General features: G+C 37.2%; 1 pseudogene; it reads right to left on the minus strand.

Annotated features, from left to right (window-relative positions):
* Nucleotides 1-488: 488 nt before the first annotated feature.
* On the minus strand, nucleotides 489-857 carry LOC122475001 (annotated as a pseudogene).
* Between the last annotated feature and the right edge of the window lie 20,717 nt (nucleotides 858-21,574).

Below are 21,574 nucleotides of genomic sequence, written 5' to 3' on the forward strand. Positions count from 1 at the left end.
GGCACTCATCCTTATGTAATTGAAATTCATTCATTCATTCATTCATTCGTGCAATGTTATTTTGAGTGCCATTTAGCATGTGCATGACGTTGTTCAAGATTGTGGGTGGCGTCCAGAATCATAAACAAATTCACCACCTTCATTGAGCTTATGTTGCTGAAGACAGAGAAAAACAATAAACAAATAATATAATTTTGTTTTGTTTTGTTTTGTTTTAAATTTTTTTTTTCAACGTTTATTTATTTTTGGGACAGAGAGAGACAGGGCATGAACGGGGGAGGGGCAGAGAGAGAGGGAGACACAGAATCGGAAACTGGCTCCAGGCTCTGAGCCATCAGCCCAGAGCCTGACGGGGGGCTTGAACTTCCGACCGGGAGATCGTGACCTGGCTGAAGTCGGACACTTAACCGACTGCGCCACCCAGGCGCCCCAATTTTGTTTTGTTTTAAAACAAGCTCTGGTCTTATTAAAGAAAAATTCTGCGTGATTTACTTTTCACCAGTCTGTTCTGGCGACTGGTGCTTCGACTGATACCAGACTCATCTGGATCAATAATCGTCAGTATGCACACTCTGTAGTATTTCTCACATGCTGGGCCCAATTCAGTAGCATTTCTACTGTCGTGATGAACACCAGTTTTGGCCGACATGGCGTAGTTTTCTATTTCAGCTTTCCTCAAGGCTGGGCAGTTGTTGGCAAGGATGACCAGTTTCGCTCTGCCATGTCTAATCATTTTCATAGTCTGCTTGTACCCCAGCATGTACTTTCCGCTTTTCATAACGAGTTGGAGCCTAGAGTTGATGGACTCCGGTGACTTTTTCGTCTTCTTTGCAGCCACCATCTTCCTGCCTTTGGTGCGGGAGGGACCCAACCAAAAGCAGCTGCCACGATGGCCAGGAGAGAGAAAGGCAACAGATCATATAATCTTAAGTAATGCTAGTCATTAAGAAGAAAAGCAGGGGGCACAGTGCCTGGGTGGCTCAGTCACTTATGTGTCCAGCTCTTGATTTCTTTGGCTCAGGTCATGATCTTGGGGTTCGAGAAATCGAGCCCCATGTCGGGCTGGGTTCTGACAGTGTGGAGCCTGCTTTGGATTCTCTTTCTCTTCCTCTCTTTCTGCCCCTCCCCTGCTCATGCGTGCTTTGGATTCACCCTTTCCCTCTCTTCTGCCCCTCCCCTGCTAGTGCTTGCACCTTCTCTCTCTTTCTCAAATAAATAAAATTTCCAAGAAGAAGAAGAAGAAGAAGAAGAAGAAGAAGAAGGAAAATAGAGGCACAAATTGTTAGAGAGTAATAGAATAAAGATTGTTGTAGATAGATATATTACAAAAGGCCTGTTTAAGGAGGTGATGTTTTCCAGAGACCTAAATAAAGTTTTGTCAGTTTTCTATTACTGCTATAACAAATTACCACAAATTTAGTGGCCTAGAACAACACAGAATCTCACAGTCCTGTAGGTCAGAAGTCTGACATGGGTGTCGTTGGGATAAAATTAGTGTCAGGTGACTTTCATACCTCTGAAGACCCCACAGAGGAATTTGTCTCCCCATTGTTTTCATATTCTAGAGGCTGTCCACATGTTTAGCACAGGGCTCCTTTCTTCTATCTTCGAAGTGAATGGATCAAGTCTTATCACATCACCTTTTTCTTACCTTCCTCCATCATCCTAGCTTTCTCTGACAAACTCTCCATCTCAAGTCCTTTAATACTACTCAGATTTTCAAAGCCCCTTTGCCCTGGATCATAACATATTCCCAGGGTCCAGGGATCAGGACACGGACATCTTCTAAGATGGGGTCCATTATTATGCTTACCACAGAAGCGAGTAAGTGTTGTATGTAAATATCTAGAGAACGAGCGTGCAAGGAAGAAGCAAGGGGCAAATGCAAAGACACCAAGTGGGAAATGAGACTGATGTGTTTGTGTCTACGAGACCAGTATGTCTGGAGTGGGTGGAATGACAGAGCAATAAGTGACGATGTCAGTGGATTAAGCAAGGACCAGGTAAAGTGTGGCCTCAAAACCACGGTAATATTACTTTTATTTCGATTATTATAACAAAATTGCAAGAAGGTTTTGGAAGGGATGATGACATAACCTGTTCATTTTGTCTCATGTGTGTGGTCAGCACTAGAATATGAGCAGTTTGAGGGTAGGGACCATGTTTATCACGTTGCTGGTGTGTCTGTAATATCTGATTTAGTATCTGACTCAGAGTAAGCCCACAATAATCATTATTTAGCCAATCTAGGAATGAATGAGATATGTTGACCACAGTGAGTAACTGATAAATTTCCCCGTGCCTCTCTTCCGTCTACCTTCCTCTGTTCCCCTCTTTCCTATCTTCCCTCCATTTCTCCCTTCCTTCCATCCTTTGGACTTTCCTTTCTTCTGCTGTATGAGAAATATGGGTGCTCTGAACTCTTCAAATGAAATGCCGAGGCAAGTAGAGAATGCGATGTCTGTAGGATAAAAGCATTCTTATCTGAAAATAAGATTCATCTTATTGCCAAGAAATCAGCTCTAGTCTGACGACTCTTCGTGATGCACGTCTTGACAGATTAAAGATTATGATTTGGCCAGAGCAAGTACTGCAGAAACTAGACACAGAAAATTCTTCTCTAGCCTTTTGATGTACTTCCATGCAGTTTGTAAAAGCCACACTTGGATGGATTGCTTCCTGAGAATTTTCAATTTTACCAGATGGGCCTATACCCTGTAGCCCTTGTCAGGCTTGTCAAGACCACACACCAAATATGAAGACAAAGTTACTGCTTATCTCTTCCGATTTTTCATACGCCATGTCAAAAATACGGTCTCCTTCCGTATTCAACTTTTACCAACAGTAACCAAATGACTATTATATGGCAATTAGGCTTGCTTCTCTTTGCACATTATTTCATCTGATTCCCACATTGACCCATTAATAGGAGTTAAATACCTATTTTGCCCATTTTGGGAAATCGGGTGTAGAAGGTTAATAAAATAAGATGTACAAAGATGTGTATAATAATCTAAGGTTTATCCAACGAAGGGAAGAATTCAAGGGTGCGTCTCTGTGTGGAGAAGATATTACCTTTTTTAAAAGAATAAAAATACAAAGCCAAAAGCAGCAGTTTTCTGTTGGGGGAAAATACAGTTGCATATTAGAGGAATAAAATGGATAGTAAGTCTTGAGAGGAAGCTAGACTTCTCTGAGTTTAATTGATTTGTAGATTTGACTCTGGAACCATATACATGTTTTGAATAATTTGACAACAAAATTATGTATACAAGCAATCCATAAAATGAAACTCCTCCAATGAGATAAACAAGCCTATCATTCAATTTGGCGGCATGATCACACAGAAAGAAGTCATTTCAAGCGATGTAAGATATGTAATTCACCTGTACATCCTAAGAGTGGAAACAGTAGAATAAAAACTCTTGGGGCGCCTGCGTGGCTCAGCCTGGAGCCTGTTTCGGATTTTGTGTCTCCCTCTCTCTGACCCCCCGTTCATGCTCTGTCTCAAAAATAAATAAAAACGTTAAAAAAAAACCTCTTAAACTCTTTTCAGTAATTATATTATAGGTGTGGTGTTAGTGTTATTCTGAGACTATTGTATGTGTTTGATGGAACAAAATGAATGAATTATGTTATGTTGCTGAGTTCTTAGATTTCTCAGCCTGCAGTAAGGTATTAGAGGATGGTGAGTTTGGGCTCCTGAATTTGAATTGGAATTATCAATACGAGCTCAGGTTTTAAAAAACAGACAAAACAGTTACAGATTATGTGTCCAAAAAAAAAAAAAATCAAGTCACTTTGGCTTCTAGTAAGTGCTTAACAAAGGCAAGCTATTATTATCCCCTCAGTTTTGCGTGTATTACTAAAATATCCTACTGAGAAAGAGCAACTAAGATTCAAGCCGGAAAAACATCATTTATGCATAAGCGCTTTGCTTAAGAGTCTTCTCACATGCGGTACCCTAACAATGCTAGACAGAAACAGTGGTGGTAATGGAGAGAATGGGTCCTCCTGACCTGTCTCAGCCAGGGCTGGAGGGTCATTGAGGTTTGTCAGGAGATACCATTTTAACTAATAATTTCCATATCCATCTCTATCTAGGATTTTGCAAGCGCGATCAGCAAATAGTGCTTCTTTAAGTATCCCTTCCATCGTCTGAGATGGAAGCAGCCATGAAAACTTCCGTGTCTACACTGAGGTTTGCAGGATAGAGAAAAATAAAGTTCGATAAGCCCTTGCCAGTTAAGGTAGTCCCAACTTGTTTAGCCCCACTTCTGTGTGTGTCAGAGCGCACAGTGAGCATCAAATAAATGGCGTTATCTTAGGATCACATTTTTCTTATTCCTGTTGTGCTTTGACTCTGGCCTCAATCTTACCTATATTTATTCTCTTGTCTCTGAAATCCTAATTTGAATCTTCCCCTGATACACTGCATTTGGTATGGCATTTGAAGCCCTTGTAACTTGATCTCAGCTCTTCCTGGGGACTTTTCTGGATATTTATTTATTTATTTATTTATGTTTATTTATTATTGAGAGACAGAAAGAGACAGAGCATGAGCATGGGAGGGGCCGAGAGACGGGGAGATACAGAATCTGAAGCAGGCTCCAGGCTCTGAGCTGTCAGCACCGAGCCCGAAGCGGGGCTCAAACTCACAAACTGTGAGATCATGACCTGAGCCAAAGTCGGATGCTTAACCGACTGAGCCATCCAGGCGCCCCTGGATTTTTTTTTTAATCTCCAGTTTTTATTGTTTCTTATGAGCATGTGTTTATATCTGTCTGTGACTATTTTGTTAGTTCATGCAAATATGTTGAAATGTCTGTTTGCCTTTATATAATTCTAAAGTATCCACATTAAAACTTTTGGAGAGTGTATGGATGTGTTGGTGTAAATGCACACATGTATGTGTATGCATGTGAATGTGGGCACTGTGTATAAGATGTGTAGGGGGAGACTAGATGGAAGGATAAGTCCACACTAGAAATATATTGACAAGAATTTTAACCCTGATGCTATTCATAACTTCACAGTGTATTCTTAGGCAAGTCACTGGTTTCTCACTTTCTTCACTTTTAAAATGCTTACTATGTACTGGAAAGAGGGTAAGATGGTTAACAGAATGGCTAACATGTAGTATTTGCCCTTAACAATGCACAGTCCATGTAGTCTGGTGAGGAAATAAACATGTAAATCTATAGTCATGGTGAGAAACATTTGTTCAGGGCTCCATATGTGACAGGGACAAGAGCCTGTATTCATGATATAATTTAAACGTTATAACAACCCAATGAAATATATTCTATTATTATTAATGTATTGTATACAGAAAGACTGAAACTGAGAGCATTTAATGACTTCCCCCAAGGTCACATAACTAATATGTGTTGCAGGGCAAACTCAGGACTCTGACACCGCAGCTCAACTCTACAAAATCATGCCATACTGGCTCTCTCATGCATTAGTACAATCCTATAGCAATAACAGAGAGAGGACAAGAGTGCCAGAGCATACAGGACCTGAAGAAAATAGTTCTTTCAGAGGAAGGTCAGATGACATTTGAACTTGGCATGAAGAAGGTTAGGTGACATTTGAACTTGGCATGAAGGTGTAGGAGATTGCCATAGAAAAAGGAGTAGATCCTGAAGGAAAGGGCAGTTCAGAGGCAAATGATTTTAGTGTGGCTAGACTTTAGGACACTCAGGCTTGGCTGGAGAATGGGAAGAAAGATCGCTAGATACCAGGCAAGAAGTATCAGACTGGGGGAATGTTACAAAGAGTCCTATAGTACTTCCCAAATTTCAATATGTGTGCGAGTTACCTAAGGTTCTGGTTCCAAAGAAGACCACAATTGCAAAAGTCTGGAGAAGCTCCTGGAATTCTGAATTTCTAGCAAACTCCTAGGTGATACTGTTGATCTTTGAATAGAAAGATTCTTTATGATACAAATAAATGTAGACTTTATCCAGCTGGCCTTATGGAGATGCTATTGAATTCTTGTGGGCAAGGAAAAACTATGGTCAGATTGGCATTTCAAAAAAATAATTTTTGAAGTTCTCTGGAGGATGACTTTCCTATCTTCCATACAGTGACGTGTAGGACCAAATAAGATAAATTAGGTTTTGAAAGTATTCATTGCTAAAATACATTAGGTATTATCCGCTAGGATACTCACCTTTCCTTGATATCTAATCTTTGAGATATGGTCTGAAAAAGAAAGGAGATAAGCGCTCAATGATTATAAATAAAATTTCAGATACTGAATTGATTCATACTTTTGCATGATTGTTTTAGTTGCCCGTAAGCATGATTGGGTGATTTTCTGCATTGATAGAGGTCTACTATTTGCTTTCCAAATGGGACAAATTTAGGCTTGTGAAGGAAAAGAAGGCCGTTGTGCCTGCCAAATGGTTTAGACACAGCAAGCAGAGGCTTAACTACCCAGCAGGGTCTCCGTCCAGTAACTGTGCCTGCTGTGTGTGTGTATGTCCTGCACTTCAAAGGAGCCAAATGTGAACAAGGGCCCTTGAGAGTCAGTAAGTCCTCCAGCCCTTACAGAGATATGCACCATTTGGTTCAAAAGCATAGCAGTAGCACAGTCGTAAAAGGACAGGATATTTCTTTTCCCAAAGGGTGGCGAGTCAAAGAAACATGTATTAATTATTATTGGCAAGCCTATAAGCCCTCTCGTTAAGACCTAAAAGGGGCTTTGGAAATACATTACTGCCGCTGTTTACAAATTGGTCACTTGAAGAACACATGAAAATATTCGCTCCAAATCACAGATTTTAACGTGGAGGGTTGGCTATAAAAGACTACTGTATACTTCTAGGAATCTAGCTTCGTTGAGAATAGGTGTAACACTGATTTCTCCTAAGAGACAGACTTACAATTCCAAATGCTGAATGGAGATTTTCACTTTGATGTCTCTTCTACATACTCATGTTCTCTTGCTTTCATCATGTGAATTTAACTTGTTAGATTTCTCATTGAGAGAGATCTCATCTCTTACAAAACCAAACATGTTCCCCTTTTTCCATTCTCTCCTTCTCATTGCAACATAAAGTGCCTCCAGCTACCCAAAGCCAGAAAACTGAAAGTAACCCCGACCTGTAAATGTGTGGATCTGATCCTAATTGGCATAGAAATTAGAAAAGCGAGGGGTGCCTGGGTGGCTCGGTTAGTTAAGTGTCAGACTTTGACCTAGGTCATGATCTTGCCATTCCCGAGTTCAAGCCCCACGTCGGGCTCTGTGCTGACAGCCCAGAGCCTGGATCCTGCTTCAAATTCTGTGTCTCCCTCTCTCTCTGCCCCTCCCCCACTCACGGTCTGTCTGTCTGTCTGTCTGTCTCTCTCTCTCTCTCAAAAATAAATAAACGTTAAAAAAATATTTTTAAGTTAGAATATTGAGCTAATGTATATACCTCCACACAGTCCTCAGGTTGAAATCTGGGTGGCATATATGGGCAACTGATCTGAAGAGCAGGACAAAATTTTGGAAGAGTGATGGTTAAAACCTAGCCCACACCATTGAGTTGGATATCGTGGCCTGAATCTAACCATGTGAAGTGCCTGCAAAAATATCAACATCATCTATTGAATTTAAATGGGACCCAGAGTATTATAATTTATTATTCAGAATTTCTAGAACACAATTCACAATTACTCAACATACACAGAATCATGAAAATTTCAACTTGTGCCACAGAAGATAACCAGCAAATGCCCATGACAACCCAATATAGATATTAGAATTATCTGATAAAGATTCTAAAGCAGGTATCTTAAAAATGCTGAGTGAGCAACTATGAACATGCTTGAAACAGATTTGAAATAAAATATGGCTGCAGAAATATAAAAGATGTAAAGAAGAACCAAATGGAAAGTTACCAGCTAAAAATTACAATGACAAAAATAAAAAGCTCACTGGAAGGACTCAATAGCAAAATTAAGATAATAGTCTGTGAATTTCAGGTTAGATCAATAAAAATGATCCAGTCTGAAAAACAGGGAGAAATAATGATCTTAAAACGTGAACACAATTTGAGGGAATTGTTGAACAATAATAATAGGATGAAAATTTGTGTCTTCAGGGCCCCCAGAAAGAGTGATAAAAAAGTGTTGTGCTAAAAATAGTTTTAAGAAATAATTGTTGAGAACTTCCTAAGTATGGCAAAAGCGTAAACCTCTAAATTCAATAGGTTCTGAGAGAACCCTACACAGGATAACCCCAAAGAAATTCATGCCTAGGTGCATAATAATCAAAATATTGCAAACACAAAATAAAGAAAAGGTCTTGAAAGCATCCGGATGTGACATACTACCAATAAGGGAACAATGGTTCAAAATAGCAGATTTCTCATGGAGACTGAAGGGAGGAGTGGTACATTAGTTTTAAAATATTGAGGGGCGCCTGGGTGGCTCGGTCGGTTAAGCGGCCGACTTCGGCTCAGGTCACGATCTCGCGGTCCGTGAGTTCGAGCCCCGCGTCGGGCTCTGTGCTGACGGCTCAGAGCCTGGAGCCTGTTTCAGATTCTGTGTCTCCCTCTCTCTGACCCTCCCCTGTTCATGCTTTGTCTCTCTCTGTCTCAAAAATAAATAAACGTTAAAAAAAAATTTTAAATATTGAAAGACAAGGACTGCCATGCCATAATTCTATTTCTGATGAAATGTCCTTCAGGAAGGAAGGAAAAATAATATTCTTAGGTGAAGAACAGCTAAGATAATTTATACCTATCACACTTCTTTGAAAACAGTTGCTAAAGGAAAACCTTTAAGCACTAGAGAAATGATACCAGAAGGACACTGGGAAAATCAGGAATGAAGAGCAATAGGAAAAAAACAAACAAACAAACAAACAAAAAAAAAACAAAAAACAATACTAACTAGATAAATTTAAACTATTTTCCTTTGAGTTTTAAAAAACACATTTGACAGTGTATTTATTTATTTATGTATTTATTTTTTCAAAAAGGTGATTTTATTAAAGCACAGAGCAGGACCCATGGGCAGAAAGAGCTGCCCACATTTGACAGTTGAAAGCAAAATGCGTATAGCATTAACTGATAGGGTGTTTCCACATATGTAGATGTAACATATATGACAATTACAACGTTGTGTGGGGAGGGAAAGGGAATTGAGTTGGTGGTAAGTCTCCACATACCAACTGAAGTGATACAATATTGATTCTAACTAGATTTTGAAAGTTAAATATGCATTTTATATTCCCTGGAGAGCCAATGAAATAGGAGACAAATCGAATGGAGCTCAGGAGGCACCATTTCCAACTATAAGATTTTATTGAAAATAAAGTGAATATGGTAAAATATTAACATGTATTACACCTTGGAAGTATGCACATGAGATCTATTGTCCCTGCACTATTCTATTCTTAAAATATCTCATAATATATATTAATTTTAAAATAATTACAGAAAGGGGTTATATGGTTAGGCTCCAGTGTGAAATCAAGATAAAATTACCACTTTATTTAATATATTAAAGGATCTGGTTCTAGAAATAGCATGCAGACTCTTAGCTTGCAGTTGTACAACTTAGCTTATGAAATGTCCATTTCATCTCAAGTAATAGACATGATTTTTTTTTCTGATTCTAAATACAATACATATCTATTGTAGGGAAAGTAAATAAATCAGAAAAGTGTAAAGAAGAAAACAATCAACTACCAACTCTAATCCTACCATCTAGGAAAAAAAAAATCTCACTATACATTTTAGCAAATTTCCTTCCAAGTATTTTTTTCAGTATTTGTTTGTATAATTGATATCACTTTTTCATTTTTAGCTCAGCTTTAAATCAATCATTACCCTTCTTTCCATGATTATATTCTTTGTAATCAATAAATAAAAGAGATCAGATGTTACAAAAAATAAGAATCTTGGGTTTATTTTATTTTTTTAAAGGTTTATTTTTAAGGGACAGAGTGAGTGTGGGCACACGTGTGAGCAGGGGAGGGGCAGAGAGAGAGGGAGACAGAGAATCCCTGCGCTGTCAGTGTAGAGCCAGACATGAACTCGAATCTACGAACCAGGAGATCGTAACCTGAGCCGATCATGTCGGGAACTTAACTGACTGAGCCACCAAGGCGCCCCTATTTTATTTCATTTTAATTCCAGCATAGTTATAATACAATGTTATGTTGATTTTAGGTGTACATATAGTGATTCAACAATTCCATACATCACCCAGTACTTCGTGGGTTGATTTTAAGTAACAAATTTTAATTTCCCAAATTATAATTTATATAAAAAAAAGTTCTTATCAAAGCCCCAAAATCTTTAAAAACATGAATCATTTGAAATTGTATCTAGACCATGTTTGAGATCCTGTGTTCTTGGCTACCAAATTAATTTATGGTTTTCTTCATATCAAAGTTTGGGACATTTAAACAACAGCCAGTCTACCTTCAATAAAGTGGGTTTTTTTTTTTTTTTTGTATTTTCTGCCTGGAAAATACTTTAAAAATGTGAACCTTGAATATTCACTGGAAACCTACCATTTGCCAAATGTACAGTGTGACCTTTAAAATTCAGCAAAATAAATCATAGTGTTACAGAGAGTACTTTCCTATTAACAAAAGTATACAAGAAGCTATGCAGCTTCTTCAAGTTCTTTCCATGACATTTTTACAATATTTACAAATAAACTTGCCATGACCACTAAACAGGAAAAAAAATGAGGAATTTCGGGGTAAATGCATCAGATGAAGCTTAAATGGCTTCATTACATGAAATGAGAACACACTCCTTCCTGGAAATTAAACCACAACATAAACAATAAACTACAGAAGCAATAACTGCAGTAGAGAGAATTTAACATGGAGGATAAATGTTTATCTTCTTAAGTCAGCTTGCTTGGGATAAAGTATGGATTGTGTAAGGGACTAGTTGTAATTTTGCACAAGTTATCTAAAGTCTTAAGTCTTTATTTCCTTTTCTCTTAAGTGGGGATACATCTGAGATTGTGTTCAGGATTAAAGGAGTTGATATATATAAATATATATAATGTACATAAATCTTCTAAGATGGTATCTAGCTAGGGTAAGCATTATGTAAAGTTTGGTGGTGATGGTGAGTAGTAGTTGTAAATATATTAAATATTGAAATTAGAGTCGGGCACATGCAATTTCAAATCCTTGCTCTTCCTTGTACGAGTGAGACTTCCTCAGAACAATATGTACCCACTCTGAACCCGTTTCCCTTCTTTGAAATGACAAACAGCATGCCTATTGATAGTTAGGCATGAAGAAAACTGTAACTATTATTATTACCATTAAAACCATTGTAGTTGGGACACCTGGGTGACTCAATCAGTTGAGCGTCTGACTCTTGACTTTGGCTCAGGTCATGATCTCATGGTTTGTGAGTTTGAGCCCCACATTGGGCTCTGTACTGAAAACATGGAGCCTGCTTGGGATTCTGTCTCTCTCTCTCTCTCTCTCTCTCCCTCTGCCCCTTCCCTGCTGGCACTCTCTCTCTCTCAAAAGAAAATAAATAAATAAACTTAAATATTATTATTATTATTATTATTTATTAATCAGCAAGAACTTGATGTCTAAAGTAAAAAAGTGTTTTTTTTAAATACAAGATTAGAGACTGAAGAGTAAATCTGTAGGTTGCAAAAAAATCACAAAATAATTTAATGTACTTTCCTTTAAGAATAGATCTATGTTGGTAGCATATTTTCCACAGGCATGTTAAGAAACATGCACCATAAAATCAACTTTAGCTATGGAACTTTCAGAATAAAATTTATAGTATCATATATTGTCCTATAAAAATTTTATATATATCTAATTCTATGCAAAGAAAGTAGAAACCCACCTTCTGTTCACAGTGGTGTGCAGATTTTTCTTAGAGCATTCAACCTCAGCATCTGATTTTATCTCTAATTCACAGGGTATTTTATTAGCATCATGGCACAATAAAAATAAAACTGTATTGTAATTGGTATCCTGATTTTTAGTGTTGGTTGATTGATTTCTTGTTACTGACCTGAATCTGGGCAGCAATTTGAACCTTTGAAATTCCAGTTTTGTAGTCTAAAGTGACAGTACATATTTTATAAGACTGTGGCAAAGAAATAACATAATAGCATAAGAAAATACTTTGGTGAGAGTAATTATTCAAAACATGTACACTTAATGAATGTGTGCATCCATTCATTTATTCAATCCATACTTACAAGTTTTGCCTTGTTCTATAGTGAACTTTGAACAGCTGATAAGAACTAATTTAAAAATGTGGTATCCAGTTTGGGATAATAAAACTATATATCAGAAAATAAAGGCCATGTTAGGGGGACATAAACAATACACAACTGAACAAGTCTTAAGGACTTATGTAAATCATATAGCCGAGTCATATATTTTGCTCTCAGTTTCCTGAAAATCAAAGTGAAAAAGGGAAGCATTTTTAGCTATATGGTTCTAATTAGTCATTCAAAGAGATTATATCATTTTCTTTCCTTGCAGTTAGCTCTGAAATCATTTTTTTAATAGCCCATCAATAAGACACTATGCTCCATAGAAGATAATGAACAATCACTTGGCAAAGAACAACAAATGTCATCTTATAGTAACATTCCAAGAAATCTCACTTCTCACTAAAATGCAAGTTATCAAAAAAAATAAATAAATAAAATAAAATAAAATAAAATGCAAGTTATCAAAGAAGTCCTGCAGGGCTCTAAGACTAGATGTCCCAACCCTTACCTTTTGGTTGGTATGGCTTGATCCAATAATGGGTTATAAGCTATCCAGAGGGACAGGTGACCTACATGTTCTTAAGATAATTCCCCACAATGACCACTTTTCCAGTGAGTCATTCAATAATAATTGGACCACACATTGAGATATGTTACCTAATATGGACTTTAATACCTGCAACACAGAAACTGATTTGTTGTATTTAGCAAAATTCAAATACTTTAGAGATCAAAGAACACATAGGAGCATAGAAAATCCTATAAGACTTCTAGCCTGATTAAGTATATGCCTTAAAATAAATGGCTTAAAATCAAAGATTAATTTTATAAACTACAAAGAAATAAGCATCAAATTTAACCATGCCTTGGAAGCATCTTTTCTTAGAAAAGCAGAGTATATAAAATAGAGTTGTTTATTGAGACATATCTTAGCACATATGTGTATATATATTAGGGAAATAGGAAAGCCAAAGTAGATTTGTGCATCTTCTATAAATATTTGTATAACTTTAGAGAAATCAATTATTTAAACCTTAGTTTTTACATCAAAAAAATAGGATTTTGGGTTATGTTACATCTAAGATTTTTTGTAGGTTTAACATTCAATCAATAAGTTACTAATCCCATGAACACTTAACATAAGCATGAACTGATAAATTAGGCTAAGGGCTGGGGGCGGGGGAATCAGATGATGATATATTTAATGCTTATTTATTTTGAGACAGAGAGAGAAAGAGTGAGCATGCAATCTGGGGATGGGGGTTAAGAGAGAGGGAGAGAGAATCCCAAGCAGGCTCCATGCTAAGTATGGAGCCCAATGTGGGGCTTAATCCCACCCCCGTGACATTACTACCTGAGCTGATATCAAGAGTTGGATGTTTAATTTACTAAGCTATCCAGGTGCCCCAGATGATATATTTAGAAAACAATATAATTTGAAGACAGTGTTTGACTTCCCAAAAATCCCAGCAAAGAAGCCAGTTTGAGTATTTTTAAAAAAGGATATTGTATGAATGCAATCTTGTGATTATAAGAGATAAAAATCATAATTAAGAATGACGCTAATCATAATTTATATTTGTAGTCAGTTTAGGACAGCTATTTCAATTGCTTGAGCATAGTGTTTGATAAAGTCAAATTGTAGGTTAATCTAGACATAATCAACTTAGTTTCAGAAAGAGTAAATTTTTCTCTCTGTTTCTGGCCCTTGATTTAAGGGCAGCTATAAGACACATGGACAAAATGTAAAGAAACCAAGAAAAGCCAGTTCAAGTCAGAATAGTCTATGAATATCAGGGCCTCCATAGTAGTGATATTACTATCTGCATATCAAGGGATATTAAGGTGCTCTCAAGAAACATCAAAGAGATAATCATATGAGAGTTTTCAAAGAAGTAATTTCAAATAAAATATTTGGTCAAAACATTCTTTGTGGTAGAATGCAAAAAATTTGGCCACAAGTTCCTGTGATTTCTAAATGCATTTGTTTTGCAAGGTGACTCTTAAAGCTGTGTAGTCTTTTCCTCTACCTTTTCAATCTGGGCTTGATTATGTAACTTGACTTTGGTCAGTGGGACTTGAACAAATCTGATGCAAGGAGAAGCTTAAAATGCACGTGTGCCTTGGGACTTAATCGCAGGTGCTGTTTGGAAACCTGAACCAGGTGAAAAACCAGGGCTTATCCTAGTAAGTGCTAGAGACATGTGCCCAGTTTCTCCCATTGCCCCAGGCAACCACAGGTCAACTCTTCAGAAGAGAACCAAACAGATCCAGACAACACTGTAAAAGCAAACGTAGGAATCAAAGACAAGTTCTTAGCATAGTTACTGGCTATGGGAATTTGATAATTTCAGAAATGTAAAAACAAATATACAGTATTAAAATGTATATTAATTATCTTGCTTCAGTTATGATTTCACTAGGGGCATATCCCTTATAAACAAAGGGAAGGAGATATAGGGATGTAATCAAGTAATTAATCAACAAATTAATCTCAACTTTTTATTTGTTGTAATCTTAGTCACTTCAGGCAAGTCACTTAATATTTTAGGCCTGACCTGCTAACAGCTCTCCCAGCCATTAGGCTTAGCCTTGAGTTCACAAGGACTACCAGAAAGATCTATTTAAAACCTAAATATGATCGTGATAATCCTCTGCTTAAAAAAAAAATCTGGGGGCACCTGGGTGGCTCAGTTGGTTAAGCATCCAACTTCAGCTCAGGTCATGATCTCACGGTTCCTGGGTTCAAGCCCTGTGTAGGGGTCTGTGCTGACAGCTCAGAGCCTGGAGCCTGCTTCAGATTCTGTGTCTCCCTCTCTCTCTGCCCCTCCCCCACTCATGCTCTGTTTCTCTCCGTCTCAAAAATAAATAAATAAACATTAAAAAAAAATCTGGCTCCTTATAGTACACAGCATAGGTTTGATTTTTTGGTTTTAGCCTCAAAAGACTGTAAGTGAAATATAAAGTGTTAATGTAAATAAATATTAATAAATAAAAACCAAGCTGTTCTAGTTGAAAAAGAGGTGAGACCAGAATACATTTCACTATTTTGCTGATGTCTCTGTAGAGGTTACCACAAGGCACAATTTGAAAATAATCTGGCAGAAGATTATATTTCAAGATATTTAATATGGTCGGTAACTCTTATAGGCTCCTCACTAGCCTCACATCTAGAACTTTCTGCCTTGCATTTTATATTTCAGAAATGCCAAACTAGTTGTAGCTCTGGAAAGGTAGCATGTGTTTCTGACTTTGCTACTTCTGCTTTTGCTAAATTGATTCATTCACTTGGATAATCTTTCTCCTCTTTGGAGTAATTTCTATTTGCCTTTTAAAATCCACTTTAAGGCACTTGTACCCCAATGTTTATAGCAGCACTCTCAACAATAGCCAAACTGTGGAAACAGCCTAAATGTCCATCAACTGATGAATGGATAAAGAAATTGTGGTTTATATACACAATGGAGTACTACGTGGCAATGAGAAAGAATGAAATATGGCCCTTTGTAGCAACGTGGGTGGAACTGGAGAGTGTTATGCTAAGTGAAATAAGTCAGGCAGAGAAAGACAGATACCATATGTTTGCACGCTTATGTGGATCCTGAGAAACTTAACAGAAACCTATGGGGGAGGGGAAGGGGAAAAAAAAAAAGAGGTTAGAGTGGGAGAGAGCCAAAGCATAAGAGACTCTTAAAAACTCAGAACAACTGAGGGTTGATGGGGGGGTGGGAGGAAGGGGAGGGTAGGTGATGGGTATTGAAGAGGGCATCTTTTGGGATGAGCACTGGGTGTTGTATGGAAATCAATTTGACAATAAATTTCATATATTAAAAATAAATAAATAAATAAATAAAATCCACTTATAAATAAAATAAAATAAAATAAAATAAAATAAAATAAAATAAAATAAAATCCACTTTAGGGGGTGCATGGGTGGCTCAGTCAGTTCAATGTCACACTCCAGCTCGGGTCATGATCTCATAGTTCGTGAGTTTGAGCCCCACGTTGGACTTGCTGTTGTCAACGCAGAGCCCGCTTCGGATCCTCTATCCTCCTCTCTCTCTGCCCCCCCCCCCACTCACAGTCTCTCAAATTAAAAAGAAATAATAATTAAAACAAAAAATTAAAGGTCACTTTAGGTGTGTTCTCCCAAGAATCTTTCCCTAACCCTAGATGGCATACCTGTATGTGCTTACATGTACCCCTATAAACCTGAGCCATATCTCTATCACATTGTTGTTTGAGTTATCTTTTTACATATATGCCCTTAAGAAGAGGGCTTTATGTTACAGATTCTCAGCCCAGGTCATGTTTTAGATGACCTATAAATGTTTGAGAACCCAACTTTGAGTTAGGGCAAGGCAAGTCTTGTAAGCAAATAAAGTGATTTGAGAAGTTTTGGAAATGAAATCTCATCGCAAAATATTTGCTCTCCTGGCTTCAACAAACCTGCCATTCCAAAGTACGTTCTACTCTCAGAGATTCATTATTTGGACAATCAAAGTTTCCTTGGTCTGTAACAGTCCATATGCCACTGGAAGAAGGAGGGATTTAATTGTCTGCTAATATTTTATGTAAATCAGTTTACCAGCACTTTTTGAAAATATCAATCTAGAATGACATACATAGAGGGGACGAGGGATTAAAGGACCATAAGAAAGGAAGTATAAATTCCAAAGGCAAACAATCGATGATTTGATATTAAGTTAGAAATGGAAAAATCTACTGGTTATCCCAGTAAATAGTGAGAATTTGCATATTTGCAGCCATGGATAACTCAAAATTACATCATAAAGGAAATATCATGGCCACCATGTTTCATCCTACGAAATAGGGAAGGAAAATTTATTTCATTTTCAGCTTGAAATTTAGAAGTTTTGATCCTTGCAAAAGGGAGAATTATTGTAAGATTCCCCCTCCCCATATATGACCGAGGTTACTGAATGTAGAATGTACATTAAAAATATGCCCAAAGATGCCTCAGTTGTATAAAAAGAGGAGCTGACATTTTTGAAGTTCATTATGTTGGAAGTTCATTATGCAGAAAGCAGGCCTTACTGTAAGGCCCTCTGTTAATTAAAATAAAACTTGGAATTACTATAGAAAGATAAAATTTGAAGTAGAAATGAACACCTTGATATAGTGAACTAATTCTTCAGCTATAGATTGCTGTGATGCTGGGGTATCCTAAAGCTCAGTGAAGAAGCACAATAGAATCTGAATCATATAATCATAAGATAAACCTGGAATATTTTGAAACTGAGTCAATCCTCCTGGCTACATCTACCTGAGGGATTTCTCCAATTTCTTGGAAGGAAAAGTAGGAAATTTATGTTTTGTTACATTTTACATGTGCATATTTTCATTATCTGAATATTGAGCTATATGTAGTATCATTCAATATTTTTGAGCCCCAATTATTTTCAATAAAATCTTTTAGTTTTTTATTAATGTCCTAAATTAAAGAAACTTTTTGATACACAAAAAGGGTTCCCAACTCTACCTGTATATTAGAATTACTTGGGGAATATTTAGAAGTGACCAATGCCAGCACCAGAATGTTCCCAGTGATTCTACCTTGCAGCCATGGCTGAACTGATACAGAGGGATTACCAGACAAGGTAGTCTTATTTTTTTAAAAATATTTATTTACTTATTTAGAGTAAGGGGGAGAGAGCAAGAGCGAGAGCGAGAGAGAGAAGGAGAGAATCCCGAGCAGGCATTTTCAGCATGAAGCCTGATGTGGGGCTCGAACCCACAAACCATGAGATCATGACCTTAGCCTAAACTGAGAGTCAGAGGCTCAACAGACTAAGCCACCCAGGCACCCCATGGTAGGCTTAATTTAACTGCAGTTGTAAGATTCAGGTCCTAGAATAAACAGACGACATACATACAATATTAGCCCTTAAATAATCTTATTTTTTATCTGTGTGCTTTTTAAGTTACAGTTTGGGCTGGTAACCTTCAAGAGATTAAACCCATGGTCAAATAACACCTTAGGTTCAACTAGCTATGTTTCTCCCACAACAGGGATTGTACATGACACAGAATGCGATGAAAGGAATTTATGATTACACAGTTCAGTATTTATAGGAAATAAAACAGAGTTAAAATTATATTAGAGGAGATAGCACTAAATAAATATTTTCAAGAAATCAGCTCTTACTTGAAAAACAAAAGAGGCACACTATTGGAATGGGAAGTTGCTAAGCATTCAGTGTTAGACTATATAGAAGAAGCTACGTAATTTGAAATAAGAAAACAAGACAATTAATAACTAGCACAACAAATTCAACCTTAAGCTCAAGTTGCAATGCACTATAACGCAGAGATGGCAATAGCCCAATATATAATCTAATGCCATAAGGTTTAAATCTAAGACTCACAGAGGACACAGATGATCTTCATTGAAAGGCCCTCTGGATTTTCCTTTATCTCTGTAGAAATTAACATTCCAATTGTAGGTCTAAAACAACCTGCATTTAGATATTCACGTTAAGTAAACTTAGGCTTCCACATGGTGGCAGTAAGTAGCTGCTATATTCAAAGGAAAAAAAAAAAAACCCAAATGCTTTGTATCTCCACACACTGAAATCTCTGCCATACCAAGATGAGTGTCTGATAAGATTAAATATGCTAGGGAATTTAGAGACATTGTGAAAAGCCTGTCTTTAAGTGCCCTCTGGGACCCATGTATTAGAGTGCACATGGTACAACTCTGATTATATGGCAAGACCGATAATATCTGGTGTCCACAGTCAGGAAGGACATTGAGATTCTTACTCTTTTTGATTTGGCTTTACCTATCTCTCCATTTGTGCTACTCGCCAATTCCGTAAATAGCACTTGTGCTACAGTTCGCTGTTAACGGTGACTTGCTTTACCTTTGTGCCTCTTGTTAAGTTTTCTCTACATGGCTAAGTACCGTTCCTCAGGGCATCCATAGGGATCCTATTCCTCTTATTCTCAGTCAGGTATTCCCCCTGTGAGTGTCTGCCTGACTATATATTTACATAACTCTGTCCTAATGCTGATCATTCAGTATTCTATTTATTTGATTCCCTGTTAAAATAGCTTCATCTTGCATCTCTCAGATATTTCAGCACCCATCACAGTCTTGACACATAAAACTGCCCAATTCAATAGCCTTAATGTTTGCTTTTTCCCATTGTGGCATCTAGTGATTGTTTTCATCATGACATTTCTAACAATTATAATGAAAAAAATTTTTACATCATCATTTCCTTTAATGTCTCTCTTTAGCCAGACTCCAGCTTTTATGAGGGTAACACATGTGTTTTATTCATCATTCTATAACCAACTACTATCACAGTTCCTGACACATAGGAAACGTGTTTGCTTTATGTCAGGTATTTTTTGTGTGTGTCAAATCATTAAATGAAGGAAGGAAGGACTGAAGAGGCAATATACAAGATCAACTTGACTAGATGAGTATCCAATAATTCTATAAAATAATTAAACGACAAGTAATTGATAAGCTTTATTTTAAAACCATCTAGGTCATCCATTTCTGCCTCTTCCACTTTAATTATCCTTTATTAAGTACATTTATCATGACTTTCCTGAGACCCTAGAGAATTTACAAATCCCTAAAGATCATACGTATTTTCTTTGGAGTACAAGTGGTCAGCAGTTTGTTTAATTAGTTTTGAGTGGGGCTCATCCTATTGTATCTAAAATTCAGTTCATTGTTTTTCAATGAAAGCTTACCTAGACATGAAAATAAATAAATTGACAATAAATTTGTGCAGACATCTATGTTCCCATCTTCATTTGGATAAGCAGAATAACTATTACATTTCTTGAACAGGAAAAAATTAATAGTATAGTTTACTAAAGTAAATGGCTTTTCTTTCCTCAGTTATGGTTAGCTAGTTAATACTACACCATTTATTTTAGCGACTATATAAAAATGCTTTTGTGTTCAAGTCTTCATACTGCTTTTGTCTTAGGCGTTGTCACGATTAGCCGAAAAGTAGATAGTTGGGGTACAGAATGTAATGTAGCACTGTTTTATCAGCATATCAGCAGAAAAGGTACTAAGTCAGAAGAAGAGGAGTTAGAGGAAATCTTGCAGGAATATGGGTACTGGTGGCGAACGACGAGACCATTCTTTCTTCCCCACCTCGTGCCACTTCCCACTGCCATTACCCTGAATCCAAACAGTGAGAAGCAAACATTGCAATTCCTAGGCAGATGTCATCTCATTGTGGGGCTGGGGGAGAGTGGAGGAGCAGGTTGAGAAGATCAGAATGGAGATGTCATGAGGTAGATGATCTCAAGAACAGCCGGGCGATGGGAACTGGACAAAGAGGGTGTTGCCACCTGACTAATGTCTACTGGGCGTCCACACAGCTGTTTGATGAAAAGGACATGGATTTGCAGTTGGAGAAACTTCAAATCTCACTGCTTTATGATTTGTGCAACTTTAGAAAAGAATATTTATTCCTGTAGACCCCAATTTTGTATTTGATGAACAGGGTAATAGTATTGCCCAGCATGTTTGTGTATATGGTAGGAACACAGTTGACCCTCGCTAAATATTTCCTTTCTCTCCCATGTAAGGTAAAAGCCATGGCTTTGAGTTTGTTAGTATTTACTCTGAAAACTAAATTGAGTGTGCAGATTAAATTTAGTTTTCCATAATTACCAACGACTGATTTGAATTGGGAACATATACTTAGTGGATGGGTAAGCCTAAGTAGATCTTTTGCAGGTGGGATAATAAAAACATATGCCTGTTTCACTCAAAGCATATTGATAATATTTCAAAATTCCAGGGTTTTCTTATTGTAACACCTCAACTGAATATCTAATCTGAAAAGCAACAGATTAGGCTCTTCACTGAAGAATTATCCTCAGTGAGAGCATTACCTGTTCTGGAAACAAAGAAAACTGTGATTCTGTATTTAATCACACAGTTGTTGATACCCAACTCCTTACACAAAAGGTTCTAGATGGGAGCCATTTGAGGTTAAGAATGGAGGACACACAAGATCAACTGTAGAAAAGAAGCCTTAGCAATAAAGACAGAGCAGCTGATCTTAACACTAAAAACAGATGGAAACAATAATGAAGGACAATGTGAGGTGGCAGAATCCAATGCACCCTTTCTCCTCCCACAGAGAAAATGACTAACGATAAAGTGCTTTCGTGCCTGGTACTTTAAACTTAATAAGATGCTTTCCCTCATCTAATTTACAAAATATTTCTTATAAGTTATGTGTTCCTTAACAAGTAATACTGAACTGAAAATGAAAAAGACTGTTTTAGTGGCAGCCAAGGTATTAAACTAGCTTGTAAGCCCGCATTTACTTTCGTG

Source organism: Prionailurus bengalensis, chromosome D4 (assembly GCF_016509475.1).
Source record: "Prionailurus bengalensis isolate Pbe53 chromosome D4, Fcat_Pben_1.1_paternal_pri, whole genome shotgun sequence".
NCBI classification, from domain to species: Eukaryota; Metazoa; Chordata; class Mammalia; order Carnivora; family Felidae; genus Prionailurus; species Prionailurus bengalensis.